General features: G+C 37.3%; 1 protein-coding gene across 2 annotated transcripts in view; it reads left to right on the top strand.

Annotated features, from left to right (window-relative positions):
• Positions 1 to 17,995, top strand: part of CACUL1 (CDK2 associated cullin domain 1) — a 66,582-nt gene that overhangs the window by 26,166 nt on the left and 22,421 nt on the right. The gene's annotated exons all lie outside the window — the stretch shown is intronic.

Raw genomic sequence — 17,995 nt, 5'->3', positions numbered from 1 at the left:
AAATATAACGTCTATATGCACTGGGAAACAAAAAATTCATGTGACTCGATTTATTGATGTTTGCTTTATTGTGGCGGTCTGCAGTTGAACCTGCAGTATCTCCGAGATCTGCCTGTCATGTCATTTACCATGTCCGTATTTTGTGGTTCACAAAAGTTGTACCAAGTTGTATGCTCCCACTGGTTCTGTATGTTTCAGAGTGCCTGTTTTCTCTACCATTACTAATATGGCATATTAGGTAACTAAAGAATTTTTGCTTTATACTAATAATAGGAATAATTCTTATAAAAATAACATAGACAAGGGTGATAGCTCTTTTGATGCTAGTATTTAAAAAACCATATTGATAAATGTGAAGGTAATATATGATGTAAAACCAGGGAATTTAGCTTGTTTTTAGAATCCATACGTGTCCTACTTTGAGTTCAGCAATATGGGACTATAAAAAAATCTTACTTTGAAATGATCTTTTTTGTAAGAGTGTAAACTCGAACCATTATTAAATAGCAGGGTAAAGTGGATAAAAACATGGGGACCTGGGCTCTGGTCTCAACTTTGCCACTCAGCAACTGTGTGCCTCTTGATTAAACATGCGAATATCATCTTGTGAATTTTCTCAACGTTAAAATGAAGTGGCTTTACTGAAACATCTGGTTGCTTTAAGCTCAGTTCTAAGATAGTTTTTCTTTGCTTCCTGCTTGGCAAATGCTTCTTCATTCTTTTCTCAGGCTTAAACTCATTTGTGTCCACCTGTGTAAAATCTTCCTAGAACCCTCACACTCCCCTCAAACCAACAAACAAAAAGGCCACTGGAACTTCCTCTTCTATGCATGCATAACGTCTTGGCAGTAACAGCTCTGCACTGTTTCTGCGTCCATGTCTGGCCACCTCACAGCCGTGTCCTCCTTTGAGGGCTTGCGTTTTTATCCTTAGTGCCTGGCACAGTTACAGCTCAGCAAATGCTGAGTGAATGCTCAGCATCAAATTTGACCAGTGGGAAGAGTAGCATAATTAGCCTTGTATGACCACTAATCTTTGTGTCTCTAGATGCTTAGGCAGTGAATTCATTCACTGTTCAGTTAATCCAGTACATTAATTTATTCAGTGTTGCAAGTATGTGGCGTAATCTTGGTGTAATCTCTACTTTATAGAGACCTTAAGGGCAGTTTTCACTGGGGACGGAACAAGAGTGTATGCCAGGCCCCATGAGCCAGAAGAGTTTTATTTGGGTGGAGTGTTTTGTTTGCAGTTGCAGCTCTGACTTTAGTAATGATATATTGTTATTATGAGCTAAAACAGGAGTGTGGGATGAGTTGAATTTGACAGATAATCAGAAGTTTAGTGTTGGAGTTGATAAAATCAATGAGTTGAACCTTTAGGGCATCAGCCTCTTATCTCTCAAGGGCATCTTAAAATAGCTACTGGTGTGTATAGTTTACATGGCCCAGAGTGACTTACTTATCTCTATCAGAAGCCATATCAGTGTTGGAGGGACTGAAGAGTGTATGAAATAATGTTTCCTATTCCCCAGTTACTGATTTAAAAGCTAGAGAATACTGGTTTTTAGAGATTGTAAAAGATTATTTTAATTTGTTGAACCTAAATGCTTTAACATAACAACATAATCTAACTTGCTTCCTCTTTAAAAAAAATATATATTGTTTTCATTTTGGAAACAGTGACTTTTTGACCACTTTGGTAACTTAAAAATTTTTTTTGTTAAATTTATTAAACTACTTATATAGCTAAACCTACTTAGTATTCTGCTTACTCTTCTATTTTATTACGTGTATATCTATACTTTTTACTTACTACTAAATTGTTTGAACTGTGACATACATTTTGCATTAGTTTTTTTTTTTTTAACCGTTCTCTCTGCTTGTGCTTCACTCCTCTGTTCTTTAAATGTGGTAATGAACATCTCTATTTTATTTTCCTTTTTCCATGCCTCCAGAACCTCAAAATGTGAATTTCCAGTTCTGATTTTTTGATATACCAAAATTGGTTTATTAGTTCAGTAAACAATATTCTGGTTAGTTTTGGCAAATTCTGTTGAAACTTTTAGCAATCACTGTACTTTTGGTGAGGGCTCAAACCAGCTTTTCCAAATGCCTATTTGACATTTCAACTTGGATTTCTTCTTACAGATACTTCATGTCTGAATCTAAATTCCTCTTCTCTCAAGTCAGTTTTACTCTCAGACTTGAGATTTTATATTCACCTTGGACTCCTTTTTTCTCCCTTACCTGTTATTTCCAGGTGATAGTCAAGGTTGATAGAGTACGGTAATTTCATTTGCTTCTGTCGCCTTTCATTCCCATTGCTGTCATCTTTTTCCTTATTATTGGTTCATGCCTGCACTAGAGCAGTACTCCTAACTGGTCTGCCTTTCTGCAGTCTGTTCTTTTGACTGACTAATCCTCTAAAAATGCTAATTTTTGATGGGCATACTTTCTTGTTCCCAAACCTTAAACACTCCCTGTTGCTTTTCTCAATCACAGTTGATTTCTTGGACAGTATAAAAACAACTGAGCTGGTTGACTGGTTACAGGGCTTCCTAGTGGGGAACCTAGTATAGCTAGCTCTTTCCTATATAACTATGCAAGATACTCTGTTAGTTACAGCCGTAGACATATGATTGATAAGGCTAGATAATTTTAGACTAAACCTCCTGCTGAGAACAATTTTTAAAATGGGCCAGGGAGCTAATAAAAAAATGAAGAATTATAGGACCAAGGCCTGGGAAGAGAAGGAAATCCAGAGACGGGAGACTAGCACTTGAGCCATTTCTCTACTAGAGGCACCTATTTATTCTGGAAGAGGAGGCTACTAGGCTGAGAAATTTAATAGAGCTTTGATGGGTTTATGGGGATAGAGTAATAAAAATTGGAGGTCAGGTCCCACCAAACCTAAAGGATCACATCCCAGGTGTAGTAAGAATAATAAGTTACAGACTAGCTTGTTGTAGCTGGCACTTGATTCCTGATTGGATTAAGATGGTCTGGATTTGCTAGCTCCTCTAGTTGCTTACCAGAAGCGAAAGTAAATTCTTCCCGGAGAAAGAACATTATCCTAGACATCAAATTGTTTCCATAATTTTTCATAAACAGTGTCTGACATTCACTCAGAAATATGTAGTTATATTAGGAGGTGAGGTGATCATAAAACCAAGAGAAATGGAGAAATACATTTTTTAGACAAGAATTGGGAGAGGGCTTCCCTGGTGGCGCAGTGGTTGAGAGTCCGCCTGCCGATGCAGGGGACGCGGGTTCGTGCCCCGGTCCGGGAGGATCCCTGATGCCGCGTAGCGGCTGGGCCCGTGAGCCATGGCTGCTGAGCCTGCACGTCCAGGGCCTGTGCTCCGCAACAGGAGAGGCCACAATAGTGAGAGGCCCGTGTACCGCAAAAAAAAAAAAAGAATTGGGAGAATTCATCACCAGTAGTCTCTAACTTTAAAGAAATACTGGAATGTTCTTCAGATAGAAAGAAAATGTCCCTAGATGAAAATTTGGAGAATCAGTAGGAATGAAGGAAAACAAAGATAAATATGCAAGTATAGAATAATAATAGTGGTAATGTCTTATAGGGTATAATATAAATAACCCAAACACATGACAGTTGCATGGAAGATGGAAGAAGGTAAAAGGATTTAAAATGTTCTAAGGCCCTTTCATTGTTGAGGAAGAGGTAAAACTCATTTATTTCAGACTATGGTAAGACAAGGATGCAGACTGTAACCTTAGGGTAATCACTAGAAAAAATAGTAAAAAGTATAATTAACAAGATAATGGAGAAAATGGAATAATTTGAAAATAAAGGAGTCAAGAAGGATAGAGAAAGGTACAGAGAACAGATGGGACAAATAGAAAAATAGTAAGATAATAAACTTCAGTGTATCAATTACATGAAATGTTAAAATGCTGCATTAAAAAAGTAAATAATTATTGGACTGAATGACATTCTGCAGCCTTACTAAATGCTGCTAACATGAGACACATCTAAAATATAAGGAGACAGAAAGATTGCAAGCAAGTGATGAAAAAAGATACACCATACAAACATTAGCCAAAAAGAAAAACAATATAGCTACATTGATATCATAAAAAGTAGACTCAGAGCAAGAAGTATTATTGGATATAAAGAGAACCTTTTATTATGACAGAACGTTCAGTTACTAGGAAGGTAATAATTCTAAATTTGTATCGACCCAAAATACCCAGAAAAATCAACAGATCCAAAAGGAGAAACAGACAACTCCACAATCATAGTGAGAAATTAACACATCAGTGGCTTTAGTGTTTATCTCAAGAAATTAGAAAAAGAACAACAAATGAAACCCCAAAAAAAGAATTAAGTCACAATCTCTGCTAGTGTACCTTTGGAACAATAAAAAATATTCAGGGAACTGTGGTACAAAGCAGAATAAAGAAAGTGCTGTATCAGACTAAAGGTGATATGATCACAGACAGATGGAGGGATGAAGAGGAAGGTGGCGTTAAAAATATGTCATGAAAACTGATATTTGGGGAGGGGGTGTTTTGAGCTGAGAGAACTTCCATAAGTAAAGACTTATGGGTAAGAGAGGTTTGGGTAACAAGGAGTGGTCCTATGCGGATAGAATGTGAGGTATTTGAGGGAGATTGGGAGGTGATAAGGATGAAAAAGGCAGATTGGGGCCAAATTGTAGAAGCCTTTAAAGGCCAGGAGTTACATTTTAGGAAGGTCGATACAAGATGGATTGGAGTAGGAAAGAATGAGATGTGATTCCAGTAGACCAGGTGAATTACAGGTCCACGGCCCCTTCTCTGTGATTCCAAAATAGAAAAAAAGCTTTGAAAATGGATTTGTTTCCCTCTAAGTTTGGTGCCAAAACTCATTTGGAGTAAACTTTGATTTGAACTCATGTGAGGAAGGAACTTAGTTGGGAACATTCATGTATTTTCTCCCAGAAATATCAATGGGTTGATATTCCCAATCTCTACTGGGTATTTTACATAGTATATGGTATATGTACCATAATACCTTCTAAATCTGAAATCCTCTGAATTATGGCACATCTGGCCCTAGGAATCTTGGATAAGAAATTGTGAACCTGTTGGCAATGAAAAGGGAGATGGAGATGTCTGGGGCACATTGCAGAGACCAAAGAAACAAAATAGATAAGACAATAATTAAGTTGGAAGAGAGGTGGGATGAGAGGATTTAAAGATCATTTTGGTTTCAGTGGAATCGTCAGAAGTTGGTAGTGGGGACTTGAGAGAGGGAAGGAGAATGATAGTGGTTTTAGAATGTTTAGTTCAGCTAACATTTAGTGTCCACGTGCCAGGCATTGTGCTAGATGCAAAGGGTACAGTGATAAATTAGATGGATTTTTATTTGTACTGTTTAGGGGAAATGTGCAATGGTCATTTTAATATACTGAAATGTGATGAGTAGTAGGATAGAGATATGAAATGAGTCACAAGTCTTGCTGATTTTCTCCCTTTTAAAATGTCTCAAATTTATCCCCTGGTACTTCCCTAGTTTAGGTCCTTATTCGTACTTTCTGGAACAATAGAAAAAGATTTCTAGTTTGTATCGTGACCCTGCACCTTCCCCCAATCCATTTTGTTTATTTTTTAGACGTGTCATGTCATTCATTTTCCCAACCTCTGCCTCTCCTTTTACCTAAAGAGCAAAGACCATACTCCTTAACAAGAATTTCAAGGCTCTTTACACCTGAACTCAGCAAGACAGTGTAACAGTATTTTGCTTTTAAAGTTTAAATGTGGGAGAGGATGTCTTTTTATCTTTGTGTACTTTCTTAGTTTCTTTTGCCACTATTTCTTTCCTCCCTTCCCTTTCTGCAGAGGGGGTGTTCTAGTTGTCTGTTAGGGTTTTCCCAGTTTTTAACTTCTCTATTCCCGGTAGGCTTAACTAATCACTTTCTCTTCTTTGCTGCTGTAGCACTTTATTTGTGTTGCTGCTAGAGTACTTAGTTTAGCACTTGGCATATATTTAGTTACCAGCAGGATGTCACCTTTGCAACACTGGGAGCTTCTTCTTCTTCTTTTTTTTTTTTAATAAATGTATGTATTTATTTATTTATTTTTGGCAGCATTGGGTCTTTGTTGCTGTGCACGGGCTTTCTCTAGTTGCAGTGAGTGGGGGCTACTCATTGTTGCGGTGCGCGGGTCTCACTGCGGTGGCTTCTCTTGTTGCGGAGCAGGGGCTCTAGGCATGTGTTCTTCAGTAGTTGTAGCATGCAGACTCGGTAGTTGTGGCTTGTGGGCTCTAGAGCACAGGCTCAGTAGTTGTGGCTCACGGGCTTAGTTGCTCCGTGGCCTGTGGGATCTTCCTTGACCAGGGCTCGAACCCGTGTCCCGTGCATTGGCAGGCAGTTTCTTAACCACTGCGCCACCAGGGAAGCCCATGGGAGCTTCTTAAGGGCATGGATCCTGACTTACTTGTTTCTCTTGGCCTGTGTGGTATTGAACTAAGTGCTCATTAGGTAAATATGCTGGTCTTAATGCTATTAATCAAATGTTTCCAGTCAGGAGTGTACTTCTCTATCCCATTGAAGTTAGACCTGGTCAAGTGCTTTGGCCTATGAATTGTAAGAGAAAGAGAAGTGTGTTTGGTGAGGTGTATACCCAAAGATCTGAAGGCTTTAAGATCGGCAATGCAGTTTTCCATGTTTTCTTTTCTCTGCCAAGTGTTCTAGGTGGTAGAGGCTCCCTTAACCTGCGTCCCTGGGTGATTATAACATGAAGCAGACCCTCAAGATGGGCATGTAACACGGGAGAAAGAAAACTTTGCTATATTTTTTTTCTTTTTAAACACATTAAAAAACTTAATTTTTTTATTGAGATACAATTCACATATCCTAACATTCACCTTTTTAAAGTGTACAACTCAGTGGTTTTTAGTATAGTCATGAAGTTGTGCAGCCATCATCACTAATTTCAGAACATTTTAGTCACCCCAGAAAGAAGCCAGCACTTATTAGCAGCCACTCACTTATCTCCCCTCCTCTCAGCCACTAGCAGTAACTAATCTACTTTGTGGATTTGCCTATTCTGGACACTTCATAGAAATGGAATTAGTCAATATGTGACCTTTTGTATCTGGCTTAATTAACTTATTAGCATGTTTTCAAGGTTCATTCATGTTTATAGCATGATACTTCATCTTTTTGGCTGAAAAACATTCCATTGTTTGGTTATACCACATTTTGTTTATCTAAGCTCTGTTTTGTTAAGTCACTGAGATTTTCGGGGGGCGTTGACTGGTAAAATCAGTATTTGAATTGATAATACTTAGAAGATTCTGTTTTATCCCACTACCATTTGGATAATTGAACTTCATGGATATAACATCCTTTACTCTTAAAACTGTTTTAAATGACACTTAGACAATTTGATTATTTTTGTGTACATCTGAATCTGGAATCCACTAGAGCAGTTGGGAGGCATTTTCTCCCCACATAATGTTGATAAATTTATTGTATATGTTAATATACTTTATCAAATTGAGAGTATATTTTCACTTTGGCCAAATAAAAATATTCTGATATTTTGATCTAGTAGCTTTATAGTCAGGAACCCACTAGCAAGTGTGTTTCTTCCAACAGTTTCTTTGTCAGTAGTTTGGAACTTACACTGTACATTACCACCAAGAAACCGTGTTTAAACAGAGATTTTGGCTCCCAGGCCAGGACAATAACATTGAATTGTTAGGAACAGCACTGATAATACTAACCTGAGTGCAGGGTCCTGAGGAGGAGAGACCACAAAGACAGAAGCAGAAAAGGAAAATGGTACAGTTTTTATTCTCAAATAAGGCAGAATTTAGAATAGTTTAAATGAGTATTTGTCAACTATTTTAAAGGAAGTTAACTAATTGCATTTAAACCATTCATTTAAATGAATTTAGAGTAATTTTAATGTCTTTTAAGCTAAATATATCAAATATATCTTGGTTGGGTTAAATATAATTTGACTCTTAAACCAATTACTAATGGAAATTAATAGAAACTAAATCATAATCAGTCAACATGACTTAACTTTGATTCAGTCTTCATAGACCCCAGATTACCTGTAAAAGCTTTATTGCCAAACTGCCAACAAATGAAACCAGGTTATCCTCATGTTTAAAACGAGCCAAGGATTGCCTTGCTATTTGTGTTTTGTCCAGTGGGTGGCAGCATAATTCAACTAGTTGTATGCAGTCATTTGAAAGCTTGTATACATTTTCAAGGCTATAATTTCTATATCTGTTGAGCTACAAAGTGTGTTTAAAAAAATCTTTCATTCTCCCAAAATAATGCTGTTTACTCCTTGCTATAGTGAGGAAGATTTTTAGATAGAACATTGTTATCCTTTCTACATAGATTTCAAGTAAGGTAAATATCACTGCCAACTGGTAACTATTTCTTCACAGAAAGTCTTTTTTTTTTTTAAAATAAATTTATTTATTTATTTTTGGCTGCGTTGGGTCTTTGTTGCTGTGTGCGGGCTTTCTCTAGTTGTGGCGAGCGGGGGCTACTCTTCATTATGGTGCTCGGGCTTCTCATTGCGGTGGCTTCGCTTGTTGCAGAGCACGGGCTCTAGATGCGCGGGCTTCAGTAGTTGTGGCTCGTGGACTCTAGAGCGCAGGTTCAGTAGTTGTGGCGCATGGGCTTAGTCACTCCGCGGCATGTGGGATCTTCCCGGACCAGGGCTCGAACCAGTGTCCCCTGCATTGGCAGGCGGATTCTTAACCACTGTGCTACCAGGGAAGTCCCCAGAAAGTCCTTCTGAATAAGTTATTTGGAGATCTATTTTTAAGTCCAAACTAGAACTTAAAATAGTTGTTATAGCGAAGTTGTTCTTAGAGAATTTGCCAGTGAGACGCCTTAACCCTCTATCAGTCTACAGGCTTCCATTCAGACCATAATTCTAATAAGTTTACTACCAGCCTTTGAAGGCAGGGTCTGTATTTTCTTTTCATGTGTCCTTATAGAACTTAACATAATGCCAGGCCCCAAAGAGATCCAGTAAAAGTACTTACTAGTGGACAAAAATAAAAACCGTATGCTTGCCTTACAGCTGAGATGATTAAAACCGTCTACTTATTCCAGTTAAAACAGCATCCTTAACTCAGGAAATGGAATTTACGATGAGCAGGAGCATCAAATCACTTAAATAATGAATAATTATTTGTAGTTGTTTATTATCAGAGTGTAAAGAGTCCATTTAGGAGTTGTACTCTTTTTAAAACAAACTTTTTGTTTTGAGACAGAGTTACGTACTTAAATGGGAGGTTTTGCTCAGTGGTAAAAGAGATGAGGCGTATGGGAAACTGAGAAGTCATCCTATTTCATCTGACTTTGGGTATTTTCTCTTATGAAGTAATCTTGAACCTTTTGTAACTGTTCTTTGTTACCTAGCTAGTCAGTTAAAAAGCTGAGATTAGAACCTAGGTTTATCTCATTGTTATGTGCATAAGCTAAAGGAATCCAGGATCACAGAGGCTTGGCTTTAATTATGTTTATGTTTATGTTAATTATGTTCAAGTCCAAATAGTATTTGGAAAAGGAGGAAAGTCTTATCTTAGAAATAAGCAGGGAGGAAATTTCCATATAGTTGTAATAGTAACGATGGCAGTTACTTTGAAGGTTAAGAGACCTACGAGAGGAGTGTCTTCTACTGTCTCTTACACTTACTTTGACTTCTTTATTGTTGCTCTTCACTAGAAAGTCATCCTTACAACTTACATTAGGAGCATCAAATATGTGCATTATAGTTCTTACTAGCTCCCGAGATTCATTGACCTTCTACGTAACCTACCGTTGTTTGGATACTTTACTATGGAAACAATATCTACACAGCAGGAATGGGAATGGATGAGAATATAATGCCAGATGTATGTATTTGTCTATTTGGAAAGAAATTCCAGTTTTATGTAGCGTCTCTGTCAGCCTCAGGTGTAATTAGTGTTGCTTCCGGAGCCTTGATAAATCCGTCTGTTGGCAGAGTGGTATTGCTCTGGAAAGTCATGGAATGAGTTGGTTAGACTAAAAGTATATTACACGCTATTCATTTTTGCTAAAGTTAGTCATGTAGCGGCAAATTTTTTTTAAAAAGTAATTTCCAGTTTGATTCAGAAAATAATATTAAGAGAGCATTCAGGTCCATCTGTATCATATCCAAAATGCCGAGGTCATACTTGGTAATATAGGAATAAATGTTAAAATGGTAAAAGATTATGAAGGAACTATTTGAAAACGTTTAGCATTTCTGTTTGACTTAAAAAAAAACCTTTTCATTTGTCTGCTGTAATTCCCCATCTTTTTATGCACGTTGCCCACCTCTTCTACTGGGTCATAACATACATTAATCATAGTTATTTTAAAGCACTTCCCTCAGCAGCAGGATGCTTCTGTTTTGTAGTATGATAGTTCCAACTTGTGGGCATTTCTGTGTCTGGGCTTGTTGACTGTTTAACTCTTGACAGTGGGTGTGTTTTCTTACTTTTTTGGTGTTTCTAATTGAATGCTGGACATTGTATAAAAACATCCGTAGAGACTGACCTAAATAATATTTATGCTTAGTAATGGGCCTGCCACTCTTCTTTCAGGCTGTTGGTGCAAGGAGTTGAATCAGTCGTATTAGTAGTTGACTTGGGTTTGCGTTTTATCATGTCAATAAACAGTAAGGCCTCAGATTCTCTAGCGGTGGACAGTGACTGCTCTGTTCTTAGTGTGAATCAGGAGGGGGTTTTTTCAGTGCTCCTGCTCTATCCTCAGCCCTTAGCAGGCCCTGCTTTGTGGCGGGGGCCTTTCTTTGCACTATTGCCCTCTCCCAGCAGTGAGTGGATGGCTGTTGCTTGTTACTTGGTGCAAGTCTTCGGGGGTGGGGAGCAGGGTTTTTGGTTTGGGTTTTTTCCCTGGTTCTCTTGCTCCTGCCTCAGTCACAGGTAGTCCCCGTGCACCTGAACCCTCGGAAGTGGGGCTTTCTCAGTGTTCTCATCTCCTTCTTCCTCACCCCATTTGCAGATAGCCTTTTCCTTCTCAGTTCAAGGTCTAGAACTGGGGTTGGTGAACTTTTGCTGCCAAGGGCCAGATAGTAGTTATCCTCACGGGCCTTGTGGTCTCTATCGCAGCATCTTTAACTCTGCTGTTGCAGCATGAAAGCAGCTGTGGACAATTCATACGTGAATGGACATGACTCTGTTCCAGTCAAACTTTATTTATAAAAACAGGTGGTGGGCCACATTTGGCCTGCAGGCTCTGGTTTGTTGACCCCTGGTCTAGAGCTCCGGAGGGTTTCTTGCTTTCTCCCTACCCCTGCACCTCTTGTCCCCTACACCCTGTGGCAACCAAATTTCTCCTTGCATCCATGGGGGGCTTTAGGAATGAGCAAGTTTCCTGCACTTCCCTCAGCAGCAGGATGCTTCTGTTTTGTAGTAGTGCAGAAACCTGGGCATGAATGGATTTTCTGCCCCCTCCCGGTGATTGGTGACCTTTGCCTGTGACAGGAGGGCTAGAGGATTCCCTGTCCATCCCCCCACAGTAGACAGTTTTTGCCTCAGGTAGAAGAAGGGTCACCAGGGTTCAGGTGGATCTCTTACCCCTTCCCTTCAACAAATGGCTTTTGCTTTGTAGGTGAGTAGGGTCTGGCGCATAGGCGGTTTTCATTCATGTCTTCCATTGGCAGCTAATCAGCAGCTGTTTAGTAGTGATGGCCCGCAGTGTGCGTGGGTTTCCTTAGGGACTCCTGCCCCACCCTCAAACCTTGACAGGCCTAGCACATCTGTGCCATAGAAGGTGGCTCTCTGATCTCTTTCACTGCCCTCAATTATTCGTCTCAAAGGCCCTGTGGAAACCCATGGAAAAGAGCTGGGGAGTAGGTATGGACTGCCCTTGTGTTGAGGCTCCCAGGGATTCTATACTGCTAGTTCACACTTGGCCTTTAATGGTTTATTTCAGCCTCTGTTGTTCTTGTGCCAGCTTTTATGGCTGCCATCACTAGAGAGAAACAGTTCACATGTCCTTTCTTTCCTTAGAAGAGCTTGTAACTCTTTGGAATTCAGTTCACCTGGTTGGACATGGCAGTTGTAAAATGTAGTGACCTCAGGTCTCTGATGAGCTCAGAAGATTGATTATGTAGGTTAACTAGCTTTTTCTTATCATCAGGGCAGGACTGATGTTCTCTGGTGGCTTTCTGCATTCTAAGTGGAGTTAGAACTTCACCGTTGCACTTTAATAACTTGATAATCACTGCAGTTGGTAATAATCAAGAAGCTGTTAAATTAAAAAGAACAATTCACCTGTAGTCTTAACACTAGTGTTAAAATGTTAGTGTATCATATTTTTATTGATTTCAGTATAGTTTGCAGCTTCAGTGTCACTACTGTCATGCACTGAATGCCTTGTGTAGGTGGGTAATTACTGCTCTGCCCTCTCTTGGACCCTCTAGACTTCCTTCCCATAGAGCACCTCTCTTTCCTGAAGTGGTCTAAGGTACAGGCTTCTAAGTACTTAACAGCTGCTGGGCCAGCTGTTTAAAGAATCCCCTGAAGTTCTCTTTAAAAATATACACTTCCGGAAAGTTTCTGAGTCTGGACTTTGTGGCAAAGGAATCTGCATCATTAACAAGCCCTTCAGGTGACTTGGAGAGCAGCATTCTTTGAAATTCACTGGCCTAGGCAAACGTACCATAGTTCCCGAACCTGGTCTCTCTCAAGCAACTAGTGATGTCATTTTTTGTTTACATGTAAGATTGTATTGTTGCTGAAGACACGCAACACATTTGCACCACTGAAGTGCCAATCTGGAGTTGAAGTACCATGCAAACCTGGATGATGCACACAGCAGAGCTTGGTTTTGAGTATCTAATGAAGAGGGACTGATGAAGTAGACAGTGGTGGGGCCAGACAGTCATTATAATCACGTTGTTGAAATACATTTGGTCTGTGAGGTGTCAGTGATATATATAGCTGAGTGATAATAGCAGATTACAAAATAATTCCATATTTGTTATAAAACATACACACAGAAGAACAGAAGAAAATGTTGATGGTAGTTATCTACCATTCTTGGTAGTGGTCGTTTTCCTATAATTGCTTTTTTTTTTAGTCTCAAGTTCACTTCTTTTTTTTTTTTTTTAGTTTCTGCTTTATAACAAAGTGAATCAGTCATACATATACATCTGTTCCCACATCCCTTCCCTCTTGCGTCTCCCTCCCTCCCACCCTCCCTATCCCACCCCTCCAGGTGGTCACAAAGCACCGAGCTGATCTCCCTGTGCTATGCGGCTGCTTCCCACTATCTATCTACCTTACGTTTGGTGCTGTATATATGTCCATGCCTCTCTTTCGCTTTGTCACAGCTTACCCTTCCCCCTCCCCATATCCTCAAGTCCATTCTCAAGTAGGTCTGTGTCTTTATTCCTGTTTTACCCCTAGGTTCTTCATGACATTTTTTTCCCTTAAATTCCATATATATGTGTTAGCATACGGTATTTGTCTTTCTCTTTCTGACTGACTTCACTCTGTATGACCGACTCTAGGTCTATCCACCTCATTACAAATAGCTCAGTTTCATTTCTTTTTATGGCTGAGTAATATTCCATTGTATATATGTGCCACGTCTTCTTAATTGCATTTTTAATTTTAAAAATTTCAGTGAACATGTATTACTTCCACAAAGATATATGTTAGTGGCCTTGTTATGTTTATTAGATCCCTCCTTCCCATCTTTTCTTCCTCCTTATTTCATTATAACATATGAAAGTCATTTCTTTATTTAAAGACAACTACAACGTTTTTGTGAACATAAAAGCAAATATTCTTAAACTTTTTTCATGTTTCATTTTGGTGGGATAGGGATAGGGCGTAGATAGAAGAGGAGGGATATAATTATGAAACTGTGGAACTTATTTCTATTTTACATCTGCAGTGTCCAGTTTGGTTACCACTAGTCACATGTAACTTTAAAATTAAAATGACATAAAAATTCACTTTCTTAGTTTTATTAAATACATTTCAAGTGCTCAGTAGTCACACATGACTAGCGGCTGCCATATTGGACAGTGCAGATATAGGACATTTCCATCATCACAGGAAGTTCTGTTGGGCAGTACTGACCTAGACCATAGTATATTCGTCTGTTGGCTAGTAAAATTATTTAAACAAGTCATGCTGTTCTAAAAATTAATATATGTCTAATTAGAGTAACTGACCAAGCTTCCTTATCTAGCTTGCAAAATTAAAGATAATTAAGGAATATACTTAGTAAGCAAATATATATATGTGTGAATATGTATATATATTTTTTAAGGGATATTTAGCAGATTGGTTCTATAAAACTCTTAAGTACCAAAATTATTTTGTTTTTAAATGATGATACATGATTATCATCTAATTCTACTTTTTTTAAACTTAATTTTTCTTTAAAATTACTCTCTACAAAATAGCACCTGTATGAAGTAATTCATTGCAACATCTTGTGGTAATAAAAGATTAGCAACAAGCTATCAAATGGGGGACCGGTTAAATAAATAGTACATTCAAACATTGTACTTAAAAGAATAGATTTCTTTTAAAAGTGGTTTGAGGACCTCTAAGCGTCCCTGAAATCTTTTCAGGGGGTCTGTAAAATCAAAACTTTTTCTAATACTACTGAGATCTTATTTTCCCTTTTCACTATGTGAATATTTGGTCTGATGGAACAAAAGCAATGGTGGGTAAAACTGCTTGGTGCCTTAGCATCTTAACTTCTACAAACTCACAGCAGAAAGCAAAAGCATTTCACTTAAGAATGTCCTAGATGAAGCAGTGAAAAATACTAATTTTATTGAATTGTGATTTTGCGTATACTTAGAAAAATATTCTTTGTGAAGAAATGGGAAGCTGTATACTAAAGTAACAATGATTGTTTTGAGAAATAGCACTTCTGTGGTTATATGAGTTTTGAGCTAAACTAGCTATTAAGCTAGTGTTTTTCCCTATAAAACACTCCTTTTATTTGAAAGAATGACTGACAAACTATGGTTATTTAGACTGGTGTTTAATAGACATTTTCTGCAAAATGAAAGTGTGTTACTTCGAGGAAAACAACTGATGGTATTTGTTGCCAATGATAAAATTTGAGCTTTGAAGTGAAAATTAGAATTTTGGAAAACCTGTATCTACAATGATGATCTTGATAACATCCCAATACTTAAAAAGACTTTTCTGATGAGATAGATGGTGATAATTTTTTTTGATGTTGTATAGTGAAATGTGTCAACATTTAGATCTACATAACTCAGTGAGTCAGTATTTTTCAAATGACAGGTTTGTAATGCTATAAAATATATCTGTAAAAGACCCATTCAAAGTAGAAGATAGATCAATGAGTTTTAATGTAACAGAGTATCAAGAATTCATTGATAGTTTCAGATTTCATATCCCAACTAACCTTTAAGAAACTACCACTTGTCAAGTTTCAGAGAAAAATATCTACAATTATTTGAAAAGGCTATTAAAATATGCCTTCCTTTTCTGACTACATATCTGAGTGAAGGTAGATTGTCTTCATTTACTTTAACCAAAACATCACATCACAACTGACTCAGTACAGAAGCAGATATGAGAATGCAGCTGTCTTCTATTAAGCCACTCTCAAGAGACTTACAAAACTGTAAAAACAATACCACTCTTCTTACTAATTTTTTGTGGGGAAAATATAGTTATTTACATATAACTTAGTTTATAGTATAAAATATTCAACTGTATTTTAACATTAAAATTGTTAAAATGTGATGAGCTTATTGTCATTTTAGAATATATTAATACATAGTTTTAAAACCCAGTTTTAGTTTCTAATATGGTAAATACTAATAGATACAACCTACATTATAAATAAAAGCTTTTTGGAATTTCCAGTTATTTTTAAGAGTATAAAGGGTTCCTGATACCAAAATGTTTGAGAAACACTAGAATAAAACAGTCTCCAAGATACATTGTTAGGAAAAATGCAGATCAGTATGATTGTAAGTTAGCATTTGTGTGAAAAAGGATATGAGTGGGATTCTTATTTTTTTGTATATATGTAAAATTCTTCTGGAAGGTTATAAAGGAATTAAGTGTTGGTTTGTTCAATGCAGAAGGAATAAAAGGTAAATTCTTTACTCTAAACCCTTTTAAACTAATTTGAATTTTAAACCAGATGAATGAATTACTGATTTAAAAAAGAAGAAGAAGAAGAAGAAATTAAAACATTCCTACCAGCTATATTACAAATTTCAGGGAATCTAAGTCTCTTATGAGAAGTTGGAGCATGTTTGGAGTAATGGTTATTTTTCTGGCCAATTGCTTTTTCTTATTTTATTTGAGAAGAAAATGAAGCTTGCTTATTTTAGGGGTAAAAAATTTCATTTAATGTCCAATCCAAATACATTCATGGTGAAATTATGTAAATCAAGTAGGTAGCAATTTCCCCACTGGGACCCAAAGTATACTGAACTTAAGTTTTAAGGAGGAACAATTCGATTAGTTTTTTTACTAACAGGTATTTCTAGGTTTCTAGTAAAGAGCATGGATTTATTTTAGAAGACTATTATAATTTGTAGTCTGTCATTTAAGAGGTTTTGAATAAGTGCTGCATGTAATGTGGAAGTAAAAAAGCTAAGTAAATGTTCTGACATTTGATTCAGTACAAAAAGTACTTTTTAATACTCATAACCTTTGCGGCTTTGGGAAGTCTTGAAAAGAATAACTAAGGAATTCAATTTTATTTATTCTGTCTGCTATTAAGTGTGGCTTTTGATCAATGTTCATACTTTTAACTTTTGGATAGGTAAAGTATCCTTTTATGAAAAAGGAAAATTATTTTAATGCAAAAACTCTTCAGATTTTCTTTTTTCATATCATACTTCTAAAATTTATTTCTTTGAATATTTAAATATCATTTCCAGAGTTCTTCGAAGCAGTTTAGAGAAAGATATTACATGTGATTCTGTTCATTAGTTATAGTGAAAAGTTTGCCCATAATGTGGAACTATTCTCCCCAATTTTTTTAGTTAACAAAGAATGCCTTTAATAATGTGAATAGGTTTTTCTGAAGTGTTAAACAAATAGGTAGTTAACCCATAAAGGAGTTTACTCTTGCTACTTGCATGTGCATGTGTAATAGTTGACATTTTTCTAAGCACATGTCATTTTCTTTGATTCTCAGCACATCTTGGAAATAGCACAATTACTGTTTTTCTTATTTTTTATATGTATGGAAATTGAAATTCAGAGGGCTAAATGAATTGTCGTATAACCTTGTTAAGTGATAAAATAGCAATTTAGATTTAAGCAAGGCTAGATTAGATTTGGATTTAGACAACTTTAGATTTAAGCAAGACTGTTCTAAGTACAAAAAAAAAAAAAAGCACTTATCTATACCTACTATGCTAGGGTTCTGTGGTCTGCACTAGAGATACAAAGATAAGACACAGATCTTACCCTCTAGGGGCTGAAAGTTTAGTGACAGAGACTACCCAGTGGAGAAGTGAGTAAGTGTGGTGGTGCCCTGTTGAAGGGCCGTATATCTCAGTTTCGAGGAAGTGACACAGATCTTGAAGGATGAGTAGGAGAAGTTAGCCAGGGTGAGTCTGGTTGAGGGTGGTGATAAAAGGCGTCAGGTGGAAGATACAGTGAAGGAGGCCTAAGCAGCACACGGGCATTGTTTGGGAACTGTTAAGTAGTTCCATGTGATGACTGTGCTGGGCTACATGGGAGAATGAGCAGGTTGTGAAAGCAGAGAGGTAGATAGTGGCCTGAATTGGAAGTCTGAATTTTTTTCTAAGAGTTTCAGGGTGCTAAAAATTGATTATAAATAGTTGGAAGGACTGAGTTTGAACAAGGTTAGAGTCTTAATTCTTGGGCTTATTAGCTGTAGGACTGTAATCAGTTGACCAGATATTTCTGAGCCCCAGTTGCCTCAGATGTTAAATGAAAATAACATTCAATTTATTGAAGTAGGAGGACTAAGAAAAATAAA

Source organism: Mesoplodon mirus, assembly GCF_964341445.2.
Source record: "Mesoplodon mirus genome assembly, chromosome: 2".
Taxonomy (NCBI): Eukaryota; Metazoa; Chordata; class Mammalia; order Artiodactyla; family Ziphiidae; genus Mesoplodon; species Mesoplodon mirus.
The sequence above is the reverse complement of the archived record's forward strand: the minus strand, read 5'-3'. Positions and strand labels throughout refer to the sequence as shown.